The sequence below is a fragment of the Prenolepis imparis genome, unplaced genomic scaffold, assembly GCF_030444845.1.
Source record: "Prenolepis imparis isolate NDT839.2.m4 unplaced genomic scaffold, iyPreImpa1.0 SCAF_23, whole genome shotgun sequence".
Lineage (NCBI taxonomy): Eukaryota > Metazoa > Arthropoda > Insecta > Hymenoptera > Formicidae > Prenolepis > Prenolepis imparis.
In genome coordinates this window covers 100,578-122,943 of record NW_028141181.1, presented here as the reverse complement: position 1 = coordinate 122,943, position 22,366 = coordinate 100,578, and the positions used below count along the sequence as shown (strand labels likewise).

Here is a 22,366-nt window from a genome sequence, read left to right as displayed (position 1 = left end):
ACAAAATTAGCGTGTGATGCTCGTGCTAAATAATACGGAGCACGTGAGAGACAATAATTTTACGAGGGACAATACTTTTGCGAGAGCAGCTGCGGCAGTGAGCGACAATAATCAGAGATCTCGTTACACTAAAAAGAAACTCAGCGCATTGATCGCGAATTTTTAAAATCATTGGGATTCATCGTACGAAAAGATGATTGATATTTTGAATATTGGTGGTGAACCAGTCTTTGATGATCGTATCGTCAAGGTTGAGACACATACGTACAATCCATACGCCAACTCTTCGCTTGGACATAGCGATGAGATACGGATACCTATACACCACCAGGATTTGTACACGTTACCGTGCGAAAGCTTTCTGTATGTTGAGGGAAAGTTGACGATATCTAAAATAGATGCAAATGAAACGCTGGTATTGGCAAATAACTGCGTTGTGTTCATGTTTGATGAAATTCGATATGAACTCGATGGTGTGGAGATTGATCGCAACTGAACCGTTGGAATAACTTCTACGTTGCAAAATTATATCTCTTTAACTACCGAGAGAAGTAAAATCTTGAAGAATGCCGGGTGAGATATGACACATAATGGATCATGTGGTGATAGTTGCATGTTTAACTTTTGCGTACCGCTCAACATGCTGTTGGGATTTTGCGAAGATTACAAGCGAGTTGTGATTAATGCTCGCCACGAATTAATTTTGATACGTTCGCGCAACGACAACAATTGTCTGTATGGACCTGCTGAAGCTGATATTGAATTGATCAAGATACAATGGCGTATGCCGCATGTAATATTGAACGAAATCAATAAACTATCCTTGTTACGAACATTGGAAAGCGGGCGATTCTTAAACATGAGTTTTCGCTCTTGGGATCTGTACGAATTTCCGCTGTTACATAGTACGACCAAGCATTCGTGGACTGTGAAAACCGCCTCTCAACTGGAAAAGCCGCGATATGTGATCTTTGCACTGCAGACTGGTAAAAAGAATGTTATGACAAAAGATGTTACTACATTCGATCATTGTAAATTAGCCAACGTTAAGCTATATCTAAACTCGGAATCTTATCCCTACGATGATTTAAATTTAGATTTTGAAAAAAATAAATTCGCTCTCTTGTTTGATGTATACTCTCGTTTTCGCAAATCTTATTACGGGTGTGATATTGAGAATGTACTAACTATCGCAAAATTTCTACATTGCGGTCCTCTCGCAGTTATTGATTGTTCGCGACAAAATGAATCTGTCAAAAATTCTACCGTGGACGTGAGAATAGAATTTGAATGTAAGGAAGATGTACCGGCAAATACTACCGCCTATTGTCTCATTTTGCACGATCGTGTTGTCGAATATTGTCCGTTGACCAACATAGTTCGTAAAATTACTTAATCAGCATTTATCCTCTGATATAAAACGTTGAGATTTTTAACAATCGACATCAGTCGTCCAACATTCTTGCAACAATATGGTTGTACCAACGTTTGTGGATCTACAAGGATTTATTTTCAATAAACAGTTTATTGTGAAGGAAGCGACGATCCTGAGAAGAGGATTCATTGTTTCACATTATTTTTTCGCATGCCCCGTACCATGGGATGTGCTCATAAAATCGGAGAGACGTCAAGCCTCGTGGTTGACTCGAAATCATCATGGATTGCAATGGGTAGATGGAAACGTTCCATACAGCATGGCTCAGCGTTTGATTACAACAGCTATCGCTGGTATGATACAAGAAGAAGAAGAGTCATCCTCTCTTGTGTACGTAAAAGGCCATGAAAAGCGAGAATGGTTGATCGATATAATGGACGATGCGAGAAACGGTTTCATTATTGAGACCTTGGATGCAGACTATGAAGATATTCCTACCTTAAACAACTTAGATACTACCTATAGCCTACGTTGCGATAAACATGTAAAAAATTGTGCTTTAGAAAATGTATTTAAAATATTTAATTGGTGGTCAAATCATCGCAATGATTCGCCACACCCTTTTTTTGAATAAATTAATATTAAAATAATATTTTCTTTGTTCTCTCTCTCTCTCCTTTTCCTCATATGCATACAAGAATTATATGTCCGCACGTGCTCGTATTAATTTCAGTATGCGACAGCAATCTTATGTTATAATTTTTAAATGTAGTCGATTGAGGTTTGAATGTGGTTGATTGATGTTCGATCGAGGTTCGAAGGTGGTTGATTTACGTTCGATTGAGGTACGAACGTGGTTCGAAAGTGGTTGATTGAGGTACGAACGTGGTTCGAAAGTGGTTCGAAGGTGGTTGATTGATGTTTGATCGGGGTTCGAAGGTGGTTCGAAAGTGGTTTGAAGGTGTTTGATTGATGTTTGATCGATGTTCGAACGTGGTTTGAAAGTGGTTCGAAGGTGGTTCGAACGTGGTTCTATTGACGTTCGATTGTGGTTTCAATTTTAAATATTATTCATATGCTTATTCTCATCATGGAATCTTTGTCTCGGACCATCTGTTTTCTTATCTCATGTGTCGAGTAAGCGTTCAAGCTATTATGTCATACATCCCCTACTCTTTTTAACGTGAGTCTTTTTAACCCCGTGGTGTTCGTACATCCATCATAAAGTTTCAGACTGTTAATAATGGAGCACGAGGTTATAATTATTGATGATAGTGATGATGAGTCGATAGTGGTTGAAGTTGGATCAGACGTTGATGCTATATCAGACGACGAAATGGGCTCGGACGTTGAAATTGAGCCCGCAAACGATTCGGACTATGACAGTGAGTGCGATGGTGTTACTCGGGAAAGAAGAGTGCAAAACTTGTACACAGCGGACATCATCGCCATGGATGATACGACGAGAATGTGCGCGATACGTCTGTATTATCGTCCATGGGGTGGTGCTAAGTTGTGCACAAGGTGTTTTGTGCGAATGCAAGATCTTTTCGTTGAAATTTACGTCGTGCGCACTCACCAAACGGCACAATACGAGCAGCTTTTGAGACAGTGGTGTACCGGTTGTCAGGCTCCGATGGACCAAATTTTTACAAGAAACATGTGTCCAGTGTGCAATCCATGTAAGTCTCATTAATTTTATAATAACTAAATTAATTTATAATAACTAAATTAATATTTAAAAATTATTAAAATAATAAATTGATTAATAAAATAAATAATAATATATTTAATAAAAATTTCTGTTATGTAGGAGTTCCGCCCTGCCGCCTCACAGCCACCACCACCTCGCAGCCACCATCGCGCTGCTGTATACATTTTATATTTTTATATTATTATTGTATTATTATATTTCATATTTTATATTTTATATTTTATATTTTACTTTTTATATTGTTTATCTTATTATTTGTATTTTTTTCTTATATATTCATATTATATTATTATATTTTTATGTTATATTTTATATTATATTTTATATTTTATATATTTTATATTTTAAATTTTTTAAATTCTTTAATTTACACACACACACACACACACACACACAAAATTGTATGATTGCACACACACATAGTTATATAATAAAAATTATTTTATATATTAAAAATATATAGTTTATTTTAGAATAGGTCCTCTCCCCTTCCTCATCCTAAAAATATTAATTAAAAAAAAAATATTATAAAAAAAAAGTCTCTCTTACGAACGCCTCTCTCTTTGCGTTCTCCTTCGCTGCATCAGCTCTCGCGCTCTCCTTCGCGTCATCTCGCTACCTCTCATCATCTCGCGCTATCTCTCTCGCTCTTGCGTCATCTCTCTCGCGTGCGCCTCGCACTCTCCTTCGCGTCATCTCGCTACCTAGCCATCTCGCACTATCTCTCTCGCTCTTGCATATACGCCTCGCTTGCGTCATCTCTCTCGCGTGCGCCTCGCGCTCTCCTTCGCGTTCCTCTCTCCGCGCGGAGCCCTTACCCATAAAGCTTCATGCGGTCTTTCGCGGATTCCTCTCTCGCCGCGGACCCCTCGCGGACCCTAAAATCGCGGACGCTCCCCCTCCTCGCGGACCCTAAAATCGCGGACGCTCCCCTCCCCGCAGACCCCTCGCGGACCCTAAAATCGCGGACGCTCCCCCTCCCCGCGGACCCCTCGCGGACCCGGGACCAAAATCGCGGACGCTTCCCCCTCCCCGCGGACCCCTCGCGGACCCTGTACCAAAATCGCGGACGCTTCCCCCACCCCGCGGACCCCTCGCGGTACAAAGCGGACGCCTCCCGCGTGACGTCATTCCCCCTCCCCGCGTGACGTCATTCCCCCGCGCCCTGGGTTCCCCTCGCCCCTCACCCCCCCTCATTGCCCCTGGGTTAGAACCCGCCTAGTATTACTACTGCTGTATACGAGTATATCGTTTAACATGTCATCAGAGGACCGCCTAAATTTTTTAATGACGCGATCGCTCGATTTGCCTTATCTCGCAGTTCGTTCAATTCAACCGCGCATTCGCGTGAAACTTCCGGTAAATGAAATAATGCAGAAAGGTGCCCTTCGATCAATCGACGCTTATTCTCATATCGAGAAACAAGAGTTTTCCACGCAATGTCGAAATTAGCGGCGGTAACAGGAATATTTTTTATTGATTCGAGAGCACGACCGGTTAAGCTTGATGACAAAAAGTGCATACGCGTAAACGCTGTTAAATCTTTATTTTCTACAATAAGCGATGTGAATCGGTCTCTAAAGGTTTCCCATTCTTCATAGTTACCCGAAAACGGAGGAATTTTTATGGGCGGTAGATGAGACAGCGACAACGATGAGCTGCATGAAGCGGTTTTATGTCCTCGGTTGAAAGCCTTCGTGTGGCTGGATCTCCTCAAGACAGTCGGCCATGTGGTCCAATGTGTTGTTGTAAATTTCCTCGTATTTCTCGAAATGTTGATCCTTGAAATAGTCGATGTTGCTTCGTTTGTCGTCTGGAATGACGAGCAGCAGAGACGCATGCGATTGCATGCATTGCACTCAGGTTTCCTTAAGCGCTGTCACTCGCGACCGAATTTTGGCTCCCGTGTAATTATTTCTGCCGATTTTTTAAAAGTTGTCTAGTGCGCGAGAGATCGAGTATAACAGCGTTTGCTGCTTTATGATAGTTTCACTCATTTTGTTCACTGAGATGCACCTTTTGTTCCAAAGATCACCGTGAAAGTTCCGTACAGATTGCTCTCAGTATCCGGCTCGAAGGACCTAAATTATGTTTGCGCGCGAGCGATCACTTTTTTGTCGCGGCAAACTGATGAGAAGAGAGAATTTGCTGATCGCGAGAGAGAATCGAAGTCGGAAACAGGGAATGTGATTTCACTAATTGTAAGACTGAGGAGCGAGAAGGATAGCGAATGCTATTGTGTATCAGCTTGGCGGTTGAGGTTTAGAGATAACAGCGAAGCGTGATAAAGTGAGAGAGTGAGAGAGAAAGAGTGAGAGAGAAAGAGTGAGAGAGAACGAGTGAGAGAGAACGAAGAGATTGAGAGTTTAAGAAAAGTGCGATAATATAGGTGATCCGTTATTAGAACAGAATGTCTTTATTCTATTAATGGCGAAATTGCGGACGCGGTTAATCCACAGATTAAATTAACTCTCGAAGTGTCCGAGAACAATTAAAGTCACGTCTTTTATAAAGAGTTCGTCTTTTTCGTACTCGCAGTCACTGAAAGATCTGCGATCGCAATGCAGAAAGTTAATCTATCGCCGTGTTCGCACTTAACTCACAGATTTGTATTAGCGTATGTTTATTACTCGATTATATTTTCGATAAGAGCCCGAGACAGTCATATCCTCGGTATTTAAACTCTTCGGGGAAACGTCTAGAAATTTCGAAGAACGGAGAAAGGGAATCCCAAGCTCCGGGTAATCGTCGAATATTTCCATGAAACGTGGAAACGGTTGTCTGTTGATTACATATGAGATATAAATACGAAGACGAGAAAACACATCGAGAACAAAGACGTTTGTTATTGAGCGCGTATTTGCGGATCATCCGCTTTGTAAAGGCAGCACGGCGATAAGATTTTATTATGTTCGAGTTTTATATATAAATTTATTATTCTCGAATTTAACAGGTGTAAATTTATTATTCGCGATTTTAACATATATGAATTTATTCTTTCCGACTTTAACAAGTCATAATAATTGTAAGATTTTGTCTATTCTTTTGATATTACAATTTTCACCGGGATCTAAATTGTGTTTCGTGATTACAATTTTTTTATCATGTAGATTATTACAATACTCGTTAGCCTTGATTGGTTTTACAATTTGTTCGTCATATGTATCGTTACTAAATAGCGGTTCGCTGAAATTATTAATATTATTATTATTATCGTTACTGTCATTTCGCAAAATTTCTTGGTAATTACACGCATTGATATATTTATTTTATTTTTATTTACTAAGATATTATCACCCTTTTTGCTGGCGGTAATATTTTTTTGATGTTGATTAATTTTCGATTCGTTTTCGACGATCGTTTCTGAAAAGGTTTGCAAATTCTCATTAATTATATTAGACTGATTTCCTTTTTTGTTTGCAGCCACATATGAAAAGGAATAGTTCGCGATTGCGAGTAGAGGGAGAGAGTGAAAAGAATAATTAGTAAGAGAAGGAGTGCCTGGATTCATCAGGTCATCACCTTGAAAAAGAGTTTGCACCAGAGCGAGTACGTCGGCGTCGTCTGCTGGCGTGATAGGGGGTGCTTTTTGCGGCGATAATTTGTGAAGAAATAGTAAGAATAGAGGAAGATTTGTTTGCATGTGTGGAGACAATTGTTGATTTGGAAATCATTTTTGTTTCAGGAGAGGATACGAGGAGTGGAGAGGTATTTTTGGGATGTCGATCTGAATCGACGACGCACCTTAATGCGGCAAAAGAAAAGCAGTGCTCCTGCACGTGAAGATGCTGATCTAAATCAGCAGCTCACGTTTGCGCGCCAAAAGGAGTAAGGTTACAATTGCATTTATTATTTAGTTTGGTTTTTGGTGCGTGATTGTTTAGAATTATTTTTATAGTTATTTTTATAATTGTTTTTAGGTCGATTAGACATGGTTTGCGTATTTGTAGCGGATTCAACGTATTTGTGTGCAGTCTCTGCTACGGATTGAAATAAATTCTCTGAATTTTTATTATTATCATTATTATAATAATAATTATTATTATTAGGCGGATTTTTTGAGATTTCCGCAATTTCTAAAATTGTAATTGTTGGTATGAAAAATGTAATTGGATCATCTAGAGTATTGATGACTCTAATGTATGCTTTATCATTTATACAGATTACAACCGATTCTCCGGCATAAACTCCATCACGATTTATTTTTAGTCGAGGGATGTAACCAGTTTTGATCTCTGAGTTCGAAATACGAATTGTAACTCTTGAATTTGTACGCGGAGGTACAATTACTGATTCTTTATTCTTAAATTGAAAAGAGCAATTGTGCCATGTAATTGATTACCGTAATTTATACATGCATTATGTTCTGTAAAAAATGTTGATTCTAGAATTCCTTGTGTTATAGGAAATTCATCGGGTACAACGTGGAACGTCACCGGTGCGTAAGAGATATGTGCTACTATGGAGCCTAAAGTATTGACAACATTTTCAGTGATACCGGTGAGTTGAATTATATCTTTATTATTGATATAAACTTCTGGGTTAATACACCCTTTTTTATTATATTAGACTGTGCTTCTGTGTCGAGCATAAAGGCAAAGGGTCCTCCGAAGGATGGAGATTCGAGTTCGACAGCGGGTACTGTTTCGTCGTCTCCCCTGAAGATATGGAGGGACCTGAGTTGCTCTCCATGTAATGCGTTGACAGGGCTTTGCCAAGGTCTCGGAGTGCTCTGTTGTCCGAAACCTCTGAACGGTTTCCCGTATTTCGCGGAGGTGCGTTATAATGATCATTATTATTGTTGTAATTATTATAATTATTATTATTTCTATGATTACACTGGTCAACACTAATTTTGTCACAAAAAGAATGACAGGTGATTTCGATAGAATTTTTCCCGTAGATTATGAATCTGAAACCTAAAATGTTCCATCATGTCACGTTTTTGAGAAAAACGTGATCAAAGTGTCAAAAGAACTCGTTTTTGACACTTTTTGAACCTCTGTCACAAAGAAACGGCACGTGATAGAATACCTTTTGTGGGCTCAAATTAAAGCTTGAACCTTAAACTTTAATATTATAAAGCAAAAAAACATGTGACAATACTGTGAAGTTGTGTAGCACAGGTTTTTTTGACTGGGCGCACACCAATTTTGATCTCGTAAGTAGAGTCCTAGTATGCTGGCTGACTACTGTTGGACACTTAAAAGACTTTCCTGAAACAAAATACTCCAGAAAATCATAAAATTATAGCCTTAAATTAGTTTGTTCAATCAATAAATTTTTTTGATTTACTTAATAATAGTGAGAGGCGAGAGAAATCATTTTATTGATGAGACCCGTAATTCAATTACGGGACTATAATTTTTTGATTTTCTAAAGTATTTTGCTTCAGGAAAGCCTCTTTTAAGTGTCCAACAGTAGTCAGCCAGCATATTAAAATTCCACTTACTTACGAGATCAAAATTGGCGCGCGGCCAGTCAAAAAACCTGTGCTACACGAGTATTGTCACATGTTCTTTTGCTTTATAGTAGTAATACTATGATAGTTCTAACCAAGGGGCAATGAGGGGGGTGAGGGGCGAGGGGAACCCAGGGCGAGGGGGAATGACGTCACGCGGGGAGGGGGAATGACGTCACGCGGGAGGCGTCCGCGATGTACCGCGAGGGATCCGCGGGAAGGGGGAAGCGTCCGCGATTTTGGTACCGGGTCCGCGAGGGGTCCGCGGGGAGGGGGAGCGTCCGCGATTTAGGTGCCGGGTCCGCGAGGGGTCCACGGGGAGGGGGAGCGTCCGCGATTTTAGGGTCCGCGAGGGGTCCGCGGGGAGAGAGGAATCCGTGAAAGACCGCATGAGGCTTTTTGGGTGAGAGGTCCGCGCGGAGAGAGGAACGCGAAGGAGAGCGCGAGGCACACGTGAGAGAGATGACGCAAGCAAGGCGTATATGCAAGAGCGAGAGAGATAGCGCGAGATGGCTAGGTAGCGAGATGACGCGAGGCGTTCGCGAAGGAGAGCGCGAAGCGCACGCGAGAGAGATGACGCAAGAGCGAGAGAGATAGCGCGAGATGACGAGAGGTAGCGAGATGATGCGAAGGAGAGCGCGAGAGCTGATGCAGCGAAGGAGAACGCAAAGAGAGAGGCGTTCGTAAGAGAGACTTTTTTTTTAATAATATTTTTATAGTAATTTTTAATTAATAATAAGATTTTAATAGGAGGAAGGAGAGAGGACTTATTCTAAAATAAATACATTTATTTAATATTTAAAATAATTTTTATTTTTTAAATGAGTATGTGTGTGCAATTATACAATTTTGTGTGTGTGTGTGTGAATTTAAAATTTAAAATTTAAATTCAGAGAGAAGGAGAAATAAATTCCACACATTGTTTGACATTGACTTCGATAACAGGCTATGAGCCGTGGTAGGGCGCCTTATAATGAGCATCAGAACGAATATCTTCTTCACTCGTGCGTCGGGCGCGTCCGCGTACGGTCGTGTGAACGTGCGATGGATGAGTGTGTGAGTAAGAGTGAGCCCCCTTTCGGAAATTCCTCACTATACTCTTCATTAGAGTCCACTTTTGAGGGCCTCATGACATATTATGTCACTTTGTCTATCTAATGGGATATCGATAGGGGGGGCTCACGGCTTTTGCGCTACGTGCGGTAGTATGTAGATTCCCCATTATTATTTATTGTATTAAATTTACTGAAGAAGGTCCAAAGAAAGGACCGAAACGTTTAGCTTCAATAAATTTGTTTTTCCAACAAGTTTGTTTTTAATATTTGCGTACCTACACCCTATGCGTGGATCCATATAGCCTCCTTTTGAATTTGTAATTTAAAATTTAAAATATAATAACATAATATGAATATAATATAATATAAAAATTTAATAATATAATATGAATATATAAGAAAAAATACAAATAATAAGATAAACAATATAAAATGTAAAATATAAAATGTAAAATATAATACAATAATTATAATATATAAAAATATAAAATATATAAAGCAGCGCGATGGTGGCTGCGAGGTGGTGTCGGCGGTGGCTGTGAGGCGGCAGGGCGGAACTCCTGCATAACAGAAAAAAACATTAATAATCTTTAAATTTTAGAGTAAATTAACATGAATAAAAACTGATACTTACAATGCATACACACCGGACACATGTTGCATAACATTATTTGGTGCAACGGACCACCACAATCGCAACACCATTTTTTTAACATTACACCGTACATATTTGTTAAATGTTCACGTACTGCGTGAAAAAATGTTAACAATTCCGCTATTCTTACGAAACAATGTGTACACAGTTTGAGATCATGTCCAGGGGTATAATAATAATATATAGCACACATCTTTATAGTTTCATTCACTGTTAAAATTTCTGATGTGCTTAATACTTGCTGGGATGTTTCAGCGAAGTCTTCACTACATTCACTATTATAGTCTGAAGGGTTCTACATCTGACCCTTCATCTAATCCTTCTATATCACTATTATCAGATTCTTCCGCAATATCTATCATCTCCACCTCATTGTCAATGTTGTCGATTATAATTACATGTTCATCATCACTATCAATCATAATAACTTCTCTCTCCATTTTTGTCACTTCTAATCTTTACACCTCAAATATCATAAACTTTATGATGAACATCGCGAAGACAGATCCGCTCTCGGTAGAAACAGTAGGGGATGTATGACATAATAGCTTGAACGCTTACTCGGCACATGAGATAAGAAAACAGATGGTCCGAGACAAAGATTCCATGATGAGAATAAGCATATGAATAATATTTAAAATTGAAACCACAATCGAACGTCAATAGAACCACGTTCGAACCACCTTCGAATCACTTTCAAACCACGTTCGAACATCGATCAAACATCAATCAAACACCTTCAAACCACTTTCGAACCACCTTCGAACCCCGATCAAACATCAATCAACCACCTTCGAACCACTTTCGAACCACGTTCGTACCTCAATCAACCACTTTCGAACCACGTTCGTACCTCAATCGAACGTAAATCAACCACCTTCGAACCTCGATCGAACATCAATCAACCACATTCAAACCTCAATCGACTACATTTAAAAATTATAACATAAGATTGCTGTCGCATACTGAAATTAATACGAGCACGTGCGGACATATAATTCTTGTATGCATATGAGGAAAAGGAGAGAGAGAGAGAACAAAGAAAATATTATTTTAATATTAATTTATTCAAAAAAAGGGTGTGGCGAATCATTGCGATGATTTGACCACCAATTAAATATTTTAAATACATTTTCTAAAGCACAATTTTTTACATGTTTATCGCAACGTAGGCTATAGGTAGTATCTAAGTTGTTTAAGGTAGGAATATCTTCATAGTCTGCATCCAAGGTCTCAATAATGAAACCGTTTCTCGCATCGTCCATTATATCGATCAACCATTCTCGCTTTTCATGGCCTTTTACGTACACAAGAGAGGATGACTCTTCTTCTTCTTGTATCATACCAGCGATAGCTGTTGTAATCAAACGCTGAGCCATGCTGTATGGAACGTTTCCATCTACCCATTGCAATCCATGATGATTTCGAGTCAACCATGAGGCTTGACGTCTCTCCGATTTTATGAGCACACCCCATAGTACGGGGCATGCGAAAAAATAATGTGAAACAATGAATCCTCTTCTCAGGATCGCCGCTTCCTTCACAATAAACTGTTTATTGAAAATAAATCCTTGTAGATCCACAAACGTTGGTACAACCATACTGTTGCAAGAATGTTGGACGACTGATGTTGATTGTTAAAAATCTCAATCTTTTATATCGGAGGATAAATGCTGATTAAGTAATTTTACGAACTATGTTGGTCAACGGACAATATTCGACAACACGATCATGCAAAATGAGACAATAGGCGGTAGTATTTGCCGGTACATCTTCCTTACATTCAAATTCTATTCTCACGTCCACGGTAGAATTTTTGACAGATTCATTTTGTCGCGAACAATCAATAACTGCGAGAGGACCGTATAATGTAGAAATTTTGCGATAGTTAGTACATTCTCAATATCACACCCGTAATAAGATTTGCGAAAACGAGAGTACATATCATACAGAATCGACCATCTGTTTTTATCAAAATCTAAATTTAAATCATCGTAGGGATAAGATTCAGAGTTTAGATATAGCTTAACGTTGGCTAATTTACAATGATCGAATGTAGTAACATCTTTTGTCATAACATTCTTTTTACCAGTCTGCAGTGCAAAGATCACATATCGCGGCTTTTCCAGCTGAGAGGCGGTTTTCACAGTCCATGAATGCTTGGTTGTACTATGTAACGGCGGAAATTCGTACAGATCCCAAGAGCGAAAACTCATGTTTAAGAATCGCCCGCTTTCCAATGCTCGTAACAAGGATAATTTATTGACTTCATTCAATATTACATGCGGCATACGCCATTGTATCTTGATCAATTCAATATCAGCTTCAGCAGGTCCATACAGACAATTGTTGTCGTTGCGCGAACGTATCAAAATTAATTCGTGGCGAGCATTAATCACAATTCGCTTGTAATCTTCGCAAAATCCCAACAGCATGTTGAGCGGTACGCAAAAGTTAAACATGCAACTATCACCACATGATCCATTATGTGTCATATCCCACCCGGCATTCTTCAAGATTTTACTTCTCTCGGTAGTTAAAGAGACATAATTTTTCAACATAGAAGTTATTCCAACGGTTCTGTTGCGATCAATCTCCACACCATTTCATATCGAATTTCATCATACATGAACGCAACGCAATTATTTGCCAATACCAGCGTTTCATTTGCATCTATTTTAGATATCGTCAACTTTCCCTCAACATACAGAAAGCTTTCGCACGGTAACGTGTACAAATCCTGGTGGTGTATAGGTATCCGTATCTCATCGCTATGTCCAAGCGATGAGTTGGCGTATGGATTGTATGTATGTGTCTCAACCTTGACGATACGATCATCAAAGACTGGTTCACCACCAATATTCAAAATATCAATCATCTTTTCGTACGATGAATCCCAATGATTTCAAAAATTCGCGATTCAATGCGCTGAGTTTCTTTTTAGTGTAACGAGATCTCTGATTATTGTCGCTCACTGCCGCAGCTGCTCTCGCAAAAGTATTGTCCCTCGTAAAAGTATTGTCCCTCGTAAAATTATTGTCTCTCACGTGCTCCGTATCATTTAGCACGAGCATCACACGCTAATTTTGTCGACGCCGTATGTGCAATCTTACAGTAACTTCCTCTCCTCGAAAATCCAGCAATCGTCCTTCTTGATCAACAATGCGTATCGTTAGATCAGTAATGCTCCGTACGACGATCGGGAGATAAATGATCTGTGCAGGCGTTTCCGATATCTTATATCCTGGCGGCACGCTAGGTGAAAATTCATGTATCGTGTGTACGCACCAGTGGTGACGCTACATTCTATACGGATAATATTCACGCTAATAATATTTATAGGTAAATCCGAATCATGCTGTTTGTGAGGTTGCAATATACGATTCGATGAGAATCCCAACAGCGATCCAATGCTGTCTGGTTTACTAAAATTTATTCTATAGATGCATTTGATTTCGCTCTTTAGAGTATTATGATTGGCGCGAAGCGCTATTGCATCTTCATTCTGCTCTTTATTGGAAGGATATTCTGAAATTGCACGTCTCAGATACTCATCTATAGCTTGTATTTCGTATGATCCTTCGGGTATCGTAATTTCCTTGTCATCGTTATCAAAGTAAAATTTATTATTCTTAGAATTTACATTCGGTATCGTATGATAAGTTTCAAAATCTGTTAAACCGAGCTCATAATCACCATTCGATAAATCTATAGCTGGAAAGTAGCTTACAGCGAGAACGCTACATTTGCCAGTCAACGTTAGTATTAGCGACATGTTGTCAAACTGAATCGTGATGATGGATTGACAGGCTTTATATCAGTCGTTTGAAGAAATCGTAAACACAATTGTCCACAATTATTCTGATTATAATTTTGATAGGATGTGTGATTGTATTCTATTTTCGCAACATTTAAATATTGCACCAATTCTTTGGGTGGTTGCCAAAACTATCGAAATATATTGCTCGATTTCCTCTCTTTACATATGCTACCCAATGGGTACCGGAACCATCAACGTCATCCAAATTTACAATACCGCTTTCATTTTGTCGTATACCGCTTATCGGTAAATTATTGCGCATGAAAACACCTCTAAAGAATGGTATACGCATACGTCTTGCCAGTTGTTGCAATTGTACATTAGTTGTTACACCCACAGGCATTTTTAGCGTTTTTTTTTTACGTTTTTTTTTCTTAGTTGAGAATCCCTGTCCACGCTTGTATGGAGCGAGATAAACTCCACGACCTTCCATAGCGCGATTATGACGTTGCATTTCTTCAAGCTGACGTTGCGCAGCCTTGATATCATTCACACCCTTTGCGACTCCCGCTGCTCCACCGGCCAACGAACCGAGAACTCCCAACAATGGTAAAATTGGCAAGATACCACCACGCTTCGCCACAGGCAGTATTCGTTTCTTCTTCTTTTTCAAAGATTTTTTCGTCTTCATCCCCATACCGAATTTTGTCTTTGCTTTCATAGCTGCCCAAACAGTCGTAGCGGCTGCTCTTTCACCAAGAGTCGAATCTTTCGCAGTAATACGTTTTCGCGCTTTCGCAGCGAGTATATTATCAGCAACGTGTCGTTCTCTGAGGGCGTTGCTTTGAGAATATGCAATGTCGTGCTCGCGACACGCGGCATCCAATGGACTAATGCCTCGATCACCTCTAGCCAATCGCTTTTCCAAATGAGTCCCCGGACCGCAAAACTGATAGCCGGGGATATGTAATTCGATCGGAAGTGCATTTATCGCGCGATTAAAGAGACCACTACCTATTTTCGTTAACATTAGCTGCAATCCTTTATCATCGGCGCTGGACCGTCGATGTGCGTTCGCTGCCACGGTCGATTGTAATGTTCGAAACAGCGACGACAGGCCTGAATCTCTGGATCCGCCTTTATGTGTTCCGGAAGCTTGTCCCACACGTAGTGGATGTGATTTTCGTATCGCAATAAAAATGCTTTTGGCACAAATTGCAGCTGTTCGGCGCTTAAACCGTGAATACCGGAAGCACTTGTTAGCAGAAGAAATATTTTTTCGCTACTGAGCGATTCATGGTTCCGCGCAGCTATATGCTCTCCATGACTCATTCATTCATTCGAGAGAAAACATGCGGTTCGTTCAGCAATCGACGATAATCAAAGTTACAAATATCGACGATAAAACACGGTTAATGTTGGATAAAGAAATACGCAGACATGGAAACATGCTACCAAATACTATACGCGGTATCATCTGCGGCCCCTCGAATTGCGGTAAAACTAACGCGTTGATTAGTTTGATAGAAAGCCCGCACGGCGTTTGCTTCGAGAACATGTACGTTTACTCGAAATCGCTTCAACAACCGAAATATCGATATTTGGAAAATTTGCTATCAACGATAGAAGAAATTGGTTATTTTACATTCTCTAATAATAGCGATGTCATTCCACCGAGTGAGGCGCTTCCGAATTCAATTTTTATCTTTGATGACGTGGCATGCGACAAGCAAGATATGATAAGAGAGTACTTTGCAATTGGACGACACTCGAACGTCGACTGTTTCTATCTTTATCAAACGTATGCCAAGATACCCAAGCATCTTATACGTGACAATGCAAACTTATTAATTTTATTTAAACAAGATGGGACAAACTTGAAATATGTGTACAACGATCACGTAAATACAGATATGTTTTACGATATTTTTCGCGCTTTTTGCCAGAAATGTTGGCAACATAAATATGGATTCGCGGCGATTGACAAGGACAGTCCGCTGACTATTGGACGATATAGAAAAGGATTTAATGAATTTGCAATACCGCAAAGCAATTAGTCGCTTTCGACACATTGATCGAGCAACGTCTAAATTACAACATGATGAATAACGATCGTGAAAAGATTGTGAGAGAGATTGCGAAAACGAGCGATTCAATCCGCAAAAAATATCGTTTCTTGAAAACTGGTAAAATGGAGGAGGACGATGCATTGGAGAGGCATTTTAAATCAATCTCTGAACCTCTGAAACAGCTTGTTGAAAACACAGTCGTTGTTGAGTCTGGTGAAGAAAAGATTGAACCATCGAGTATGCTCGGAGAGAAAAAAGAGTTTAAAACAAAGCGATCAAATATATCATTGAGCGGTATAACTTCTACTCCAAAGCGAATCAAAAGCAGGCGAATGCAACAATTATTGGATGCAACTACTTCTACTCCGATACAAGATGTACAACCAAGACAATTATTCCATGATAAGACATCTATCGAGGAAATTTTCGAGACTTCACCTGAATCGCTTGTGACATCGATTCAACATTCATTACAAACATCTGAGGGTCAAAATTCATTGCGAAATCACCTGGGTTCACTTGCTCAAAAATATGTGGCAGCTATATTGAGTCAAGATAAAAATTCCAAGATGGATTACGTATACGGTATTAAATTTATCGACAAAGGAATGATGCTCGGTAATAAAAATTTCGATGTGGATAAAAATGATAATATAATTATCGATGGATCAAAATACGTTGGAACAGCAGGTCTTTACGAGCTGGTTTTCAAGAGAATTCCCGACGATGAAATATATACTGCAAATGACTTGCAAAACTACAAAAGTATATTTATAAGAACAAATGCGCACAGACGAAATGGTAATGTGAATCAGCCTGTATTAGGTAACAAGGGATACAAATATAAATATATAATCGCACCATTATTCTCTGATAAAAAATCTGGAAAAGGTATACCGCGTGCTATGACCTTAAACAATAATAAGATTGATTACGTGCATTGGAATGATCCCAACGAGTTGGTAGATCGTCTGCGATTTCTCGAAGCTTCACGTCAAGCCGGCAACAACGTCCACGGCAATGAAATATTGTCGATTATCGAGGAACTTTACGAAGCTGGCATTATTATAAAATAAGTTATACATCCACGATACGAGTCAGTCTGTCAATATTAGTGGTATCGAAATGTCGATTAATAAATTTGGATTATCACTTGGAACGTCGAATAATAATTCATATTATCAATGGAATGGATTACTAAGAAATTACGTGCGCGATAACACTCTGTGTCTAACAGTCTCCGGCTATGACGCAAGGTCGCGCAAGATACAACGTGTAGCGCAACCGGAAGATGATAATGATGCAGCCAACAAACGATATGTCGAAGCGAGTGTCAAGCTTTTGAGAGATCAACAGAAAGAAATTGAGAAAAAAATAATCAGGCTTGAAAGGAATATGCAGGCGCTATTATTAACGCTGGATAAAATGGCTGTAACGCAGACTACATCAAAAGATACATAAAGAACTGTACGTGAAAATTATATCACATTATTACAAATATGCCTCGATCAAACACCTCTGAAAAGCAGCTACACGTGGAGGAATTGCACGCTCCAGCGAGAAGAAATTTTCCGCGTAGACGCGTCATAGTACGTGGATACGACGACCTGTGGCAAGCTGCCGTGGTCGAGATGCGTCCTTATGCAAGAGTCAACAAAGGATACAATTACATACTCACCGTCATCGATGTGTTGAGCAAGTATGCATGGGCCGTGCCGCTGAAGAATAAGAGCGGACGCGAAACAGCTGACGCTATCGCCGAGATAATTCGAGATAGCAAGAGATGTCCGAGAAACATACAAACCGATAGAGGAAAAGAATTTTACAATGCAAATGTGCAGAAACTCGTAAAAAAACACAACATCAATCATTACTCGACGTATTCTGTTATGAAAGCCTCAGTGGTGGAACGATTTAATCGTACTTTAAAGAACAATATGTGGAAAATGTTTACACTTAATGGCAATTATAAGTGGATCGACGCGCTATCCCGCCTCGTTGCAGAGTACAATGCGCGAAAACATCGCACTATCGGCATGAAACCTATCGATGTTACTCCGGAGATTGCCGAAAAACTTTTAACTACGATATACAGTAACGTAAAAATTGCTGCTCCGGCAAGATTCAAAGTAGGCTGTCAGGTACGCGTGAGTAAATTCAAGACCATCTTCGAAAAAGGTTTTACACCAAATTGGACTACCGAAATATTTAAAATTATCAAAGTGCAGAAAACTAATCCTGCGACATATAAACTTGAAGATTCGCGCGGAAATTCCGTCGCCGGAGGATTCTACGAGTACGAGTTACATCATCCCGATGTATATCTCGTGGAAAAGGTTTTGCGGAAAAGAGGTGATGATGTTTATGTGAAATGGTTGGGACTGGATAAATCTCACAACTCATGGATTAATAAAAATAATGTATTATAAACATTTATTTAAAATATTTGTACACTCTTTATTTTTCAATATATTTATCTAATAATTTTATGAATACAAATATACATATAATATACATATTTATACAAAATATACATATACAAAATATACAAAATATACATATTTTACAACAAATATTATTTACAAAGGTATTTTATAATGTCCCCATGGTAATGTATCAGTGGTTTCAGGTATGATATACCGCTTGTCATCGTGAGGACTTAGAGCAATTTTCGTCTCGAATGGTGTATACTTCATGCAATTTCGATCTTATACATGACTGACTACGTGTCATTTCAATCTCTTCATTCAAACACCGCGTATAATCATCAAACGTTATCGTTCTCGCGACAACGTTACTCTTGACACCTTTTACTTTTTTCGTATCTTTCTTGCCATCCACTCGCAAGGCATACATTTTTGCTCTAAGCCCTACAAATTCGGTCATAATCACACCGTTGTTTTCATCTTTCATTAGACCGGGTCCCTTTTTATTCACGAGCGGTATACCGTACACATTGTCCGTAGTATAATCGCTCATATCATATTTGTCGAGATTGCGCTTTATATTCTCGTACACATCTTCGCATTCGATGTGGTATATTAGGCTGTCTGTGTCGGTGTACATTACCCGGCATCTGTCACGATACAGCGGTGACTCATGATGAAATTCATATAAACATGTTTTGGAGATGTCGAGTATGCACATGCCAACATAGATTGGTTTATAAAATTTTACCTCGAGTTTGCGTAATTCGACAGCGATTAGATTTTCCGAAAAGATACTTCTACTGTGGAAATTTGGTTTCGCAATCATTGCCTCTGCACCGTATCTTCCTTCCCAATGTGTGATAAGTTTTACATCAACCCGATTGCGCACATTTTCCATCGTTTTGCCGAATACTGCATTATTCATCAATTTATATAAATTTTTTTCAAAATCATTTTTTGCTTGCGTTCTAAATTGCGTATTAAGTTGGATATAATTTCGAAGCCATGGAGATTGCGCGAATTGTAATATGCGATGTATTTTTGCAACGCGAAGGCCGTGACGTGTACATTGCTGCAGGTTGCGGTAGTGTATCACATATCGCTTCTTATTGTATAGCGTTGCGAGAAGCTTATCTTCCCGCTTGCCTGGCGGCTTGTCGCGTGTCGGGCAAAACGGTAGGTCAGTGTGCGTGTCGTGAAGATGTCGCGGATATTCTAAATCTACCTCGAGGATGTAGCCTGTGGGTGAATCGAGCGCGATAGATGATGTGTCGAAATTAGATACATCGTCGACCCATTGAAAATCAGCATAAGGCAATGGTTGACACATTGCCCATCCATACAAATTATTTACATCGAAATACATTAGATATGAAGATGGTTTCAATGGATCGTACGACTGCATGTACTTGTTATTAGCGTGTGCATATCTGTTTGAACATTGACTCAGACCGCCGCGTATACCCCGTTCGATAAACATTACCATGTCAACGTCTGTAAGTAATTCGAACGTAATTTTTGTCTGCTTTAACATGGCGTCCCACGTATACCCGGGGAGAGTATAGTAATACGCGGGGTCGAGCCCATAACTCTCGATACATTTATCCCGGAAATTTTCAAAAATGTCGGCTAATAACATAACATCAGTTTTTAAATATAAATCGCTATATTCGCCCAGCGTTCGAATGGAGAACCGCTCCCATACGTTTTCAGCGTGCGCGTAATCGTTCTCGGATACAGTGTCGCCGGTCAAGGAACTGTAAAATGATTCGCGCGGTGGTAGACATATATCATGTAACCTTTCAAAACAGTTGATGTATTCATATGGAAAGACTCCTTTCCGTGTTAATAATTCGAAATTTTCGGTGGATAAATTTTGAAATTTCAATTGTAAATTTTTGAGTTTATCTTTACTTAGAAATGATGCCAATTTATCGAGACTAGTATTGAGAAATTTATATGAATCGATAAAACGTAATTTAATATTTCTGGATTTGTCTTCGGCAATTTGAACATTTTTTGTAAATGATATATATTTTTCTTTAGTTATTGGAAGTAATTCGATTCCCCCTTCGAACGCTGTAGCTATTTCCTTAATTATGAAATGTGAGTCGTAACCGGATAAATTATGAAATACTATTGGAATACAAAAAAAGTTTTTATAATTTAAGTTGCAATTTGAGTGTGCTGGACCTCTGTACCGCCCGGTCAGATGACAATGATCGCGTACGCGTGTATCGTCATCTTACGTGAATGGTTTCTCACATATATGACAATGTGTCGCGCTATGAAATTTTTCCCACTCGTCTGATGTTAAATTTACCATGGGGACGTTAGTTGCCAAAATATTCTTTACGCGTATCGCTAAATTTTGTAGTTGTTCGGAAAACCACGAAACGCAATCTACACTACGACGAGAATAATACTCGGATAATGAATCGTCATATGAGCAATGTACATAATATGCTATACTAAATACTTGGTGATGTTGATATAAATTCTTTTCTTCTTCCTTCTTATCCGTCTTTGTCAGTACGCATTCGAGGTCAGCGTATACGACAAAAGGAAGCCGTTCTTTCCTGGTATAGTTGGTGAAGCTGAGCCACTTGTCCTTATCGCTCGGTAACCGGATAGCGCAGTCATTCATCTCTCCGCAGTCTACCATATGTGACTGCAACTTGTCCTCAGACCCGAAATAATGCATACATCTGTAAAATTACAATTATAAACAATTTTATTTTATATACATATATAATTTACAATAAATATAATTTGCAATAAATATACATACCGATCGCAGATATATTTTTGACCATTATGTTTGCTCAATTGCGAGCTCACGAGCCGGGAGAGATTCTTGATGCATGTGAAATGTCCAATGTTATTGCTGTCTTCCACGTACAGCAAGTTGACGTGTCTGTCTTTCTTCTGCTCGCTGAGACGCATTGGGACAATGTTCTTTTCTTCGATACAGTACACATTTATCGAAATGTTGTTTGATAGTTCAAATTTCTTAATTTGATTCACAGTCACTGGAAACTCAATGTCTTGGAGATTCAGCACTGTCGAATAATGGGGATATGAAGATTCCCGTTCCACTTTTCTATCAGCAGGATATAGAGCAGCAACAACTGCCCATGCAAAACATGCATTGTCTTTTGATTGCACATTCACCACTGCTCTTTTGTTCATTATTTCTCGCGGTAATTTAATGTGACATCCCGCACGCATTGGATTCTACTTGTTTATATTTACAGTTAAATTGTTTATTCGCGATAATGCCCAACCACTATCACGTTCTTGAAATTCTTCTAGCGATGCTAGTGTGGGCTCGATAACGCGGCGTTTGTACCATTCATGTAAATCGGAGGTGTGATAGATTTCATAGTTTTTAGTGTTGACACTTTTATTGGCGCGCTTATCACCCGACACGAACTCTTCATTAAACATAATGTTCACTTTTACACTAGTGTGTTTTTGCATAACTTGTTGCATGTGTTCGATCACAATGTCTTTGGCATCTTCAAGAAATTGACGAGGTTCAATGTGATTATAGTTTATTACCGTACCAGTCAAGATGCGGCTCTCGAACGCCGTATCAATCTCTCGCCATATGAGTTCGATGTCTCGCGAACTGCATCCGGCACCTGCGTGTACAAAACATCGGCGTACCGAATTTTTCAACCCTTCTAGGCGAGCAATTTGGGCGACAAGTGATTGTCGAACTCCGATCGGTAATCGTGGACGTTTTATTCGGCTTTGTTCTTCCAATGATTCGATGTATTGGTCACATTGCTGCTCCCACACAATGTATTCCTCCACCGAATTCACCCTTGCTGATTGCTCCA

General features: G+C 39.4%; 1 pseudogene; it reads right to left on the bottom strand.

Moving 5' to 3' along the window:
• Nucleotides 1-4,762: 4,762 nt before the first annotated feature.
• LOC145946818 (uncharacterized) lies at nt 4,763-22,001 on the bottom strand (annotated as a pseudogene).
• Between the last annotated feature and the right edge of the window lie 365 nt (nt 22,002-22,366).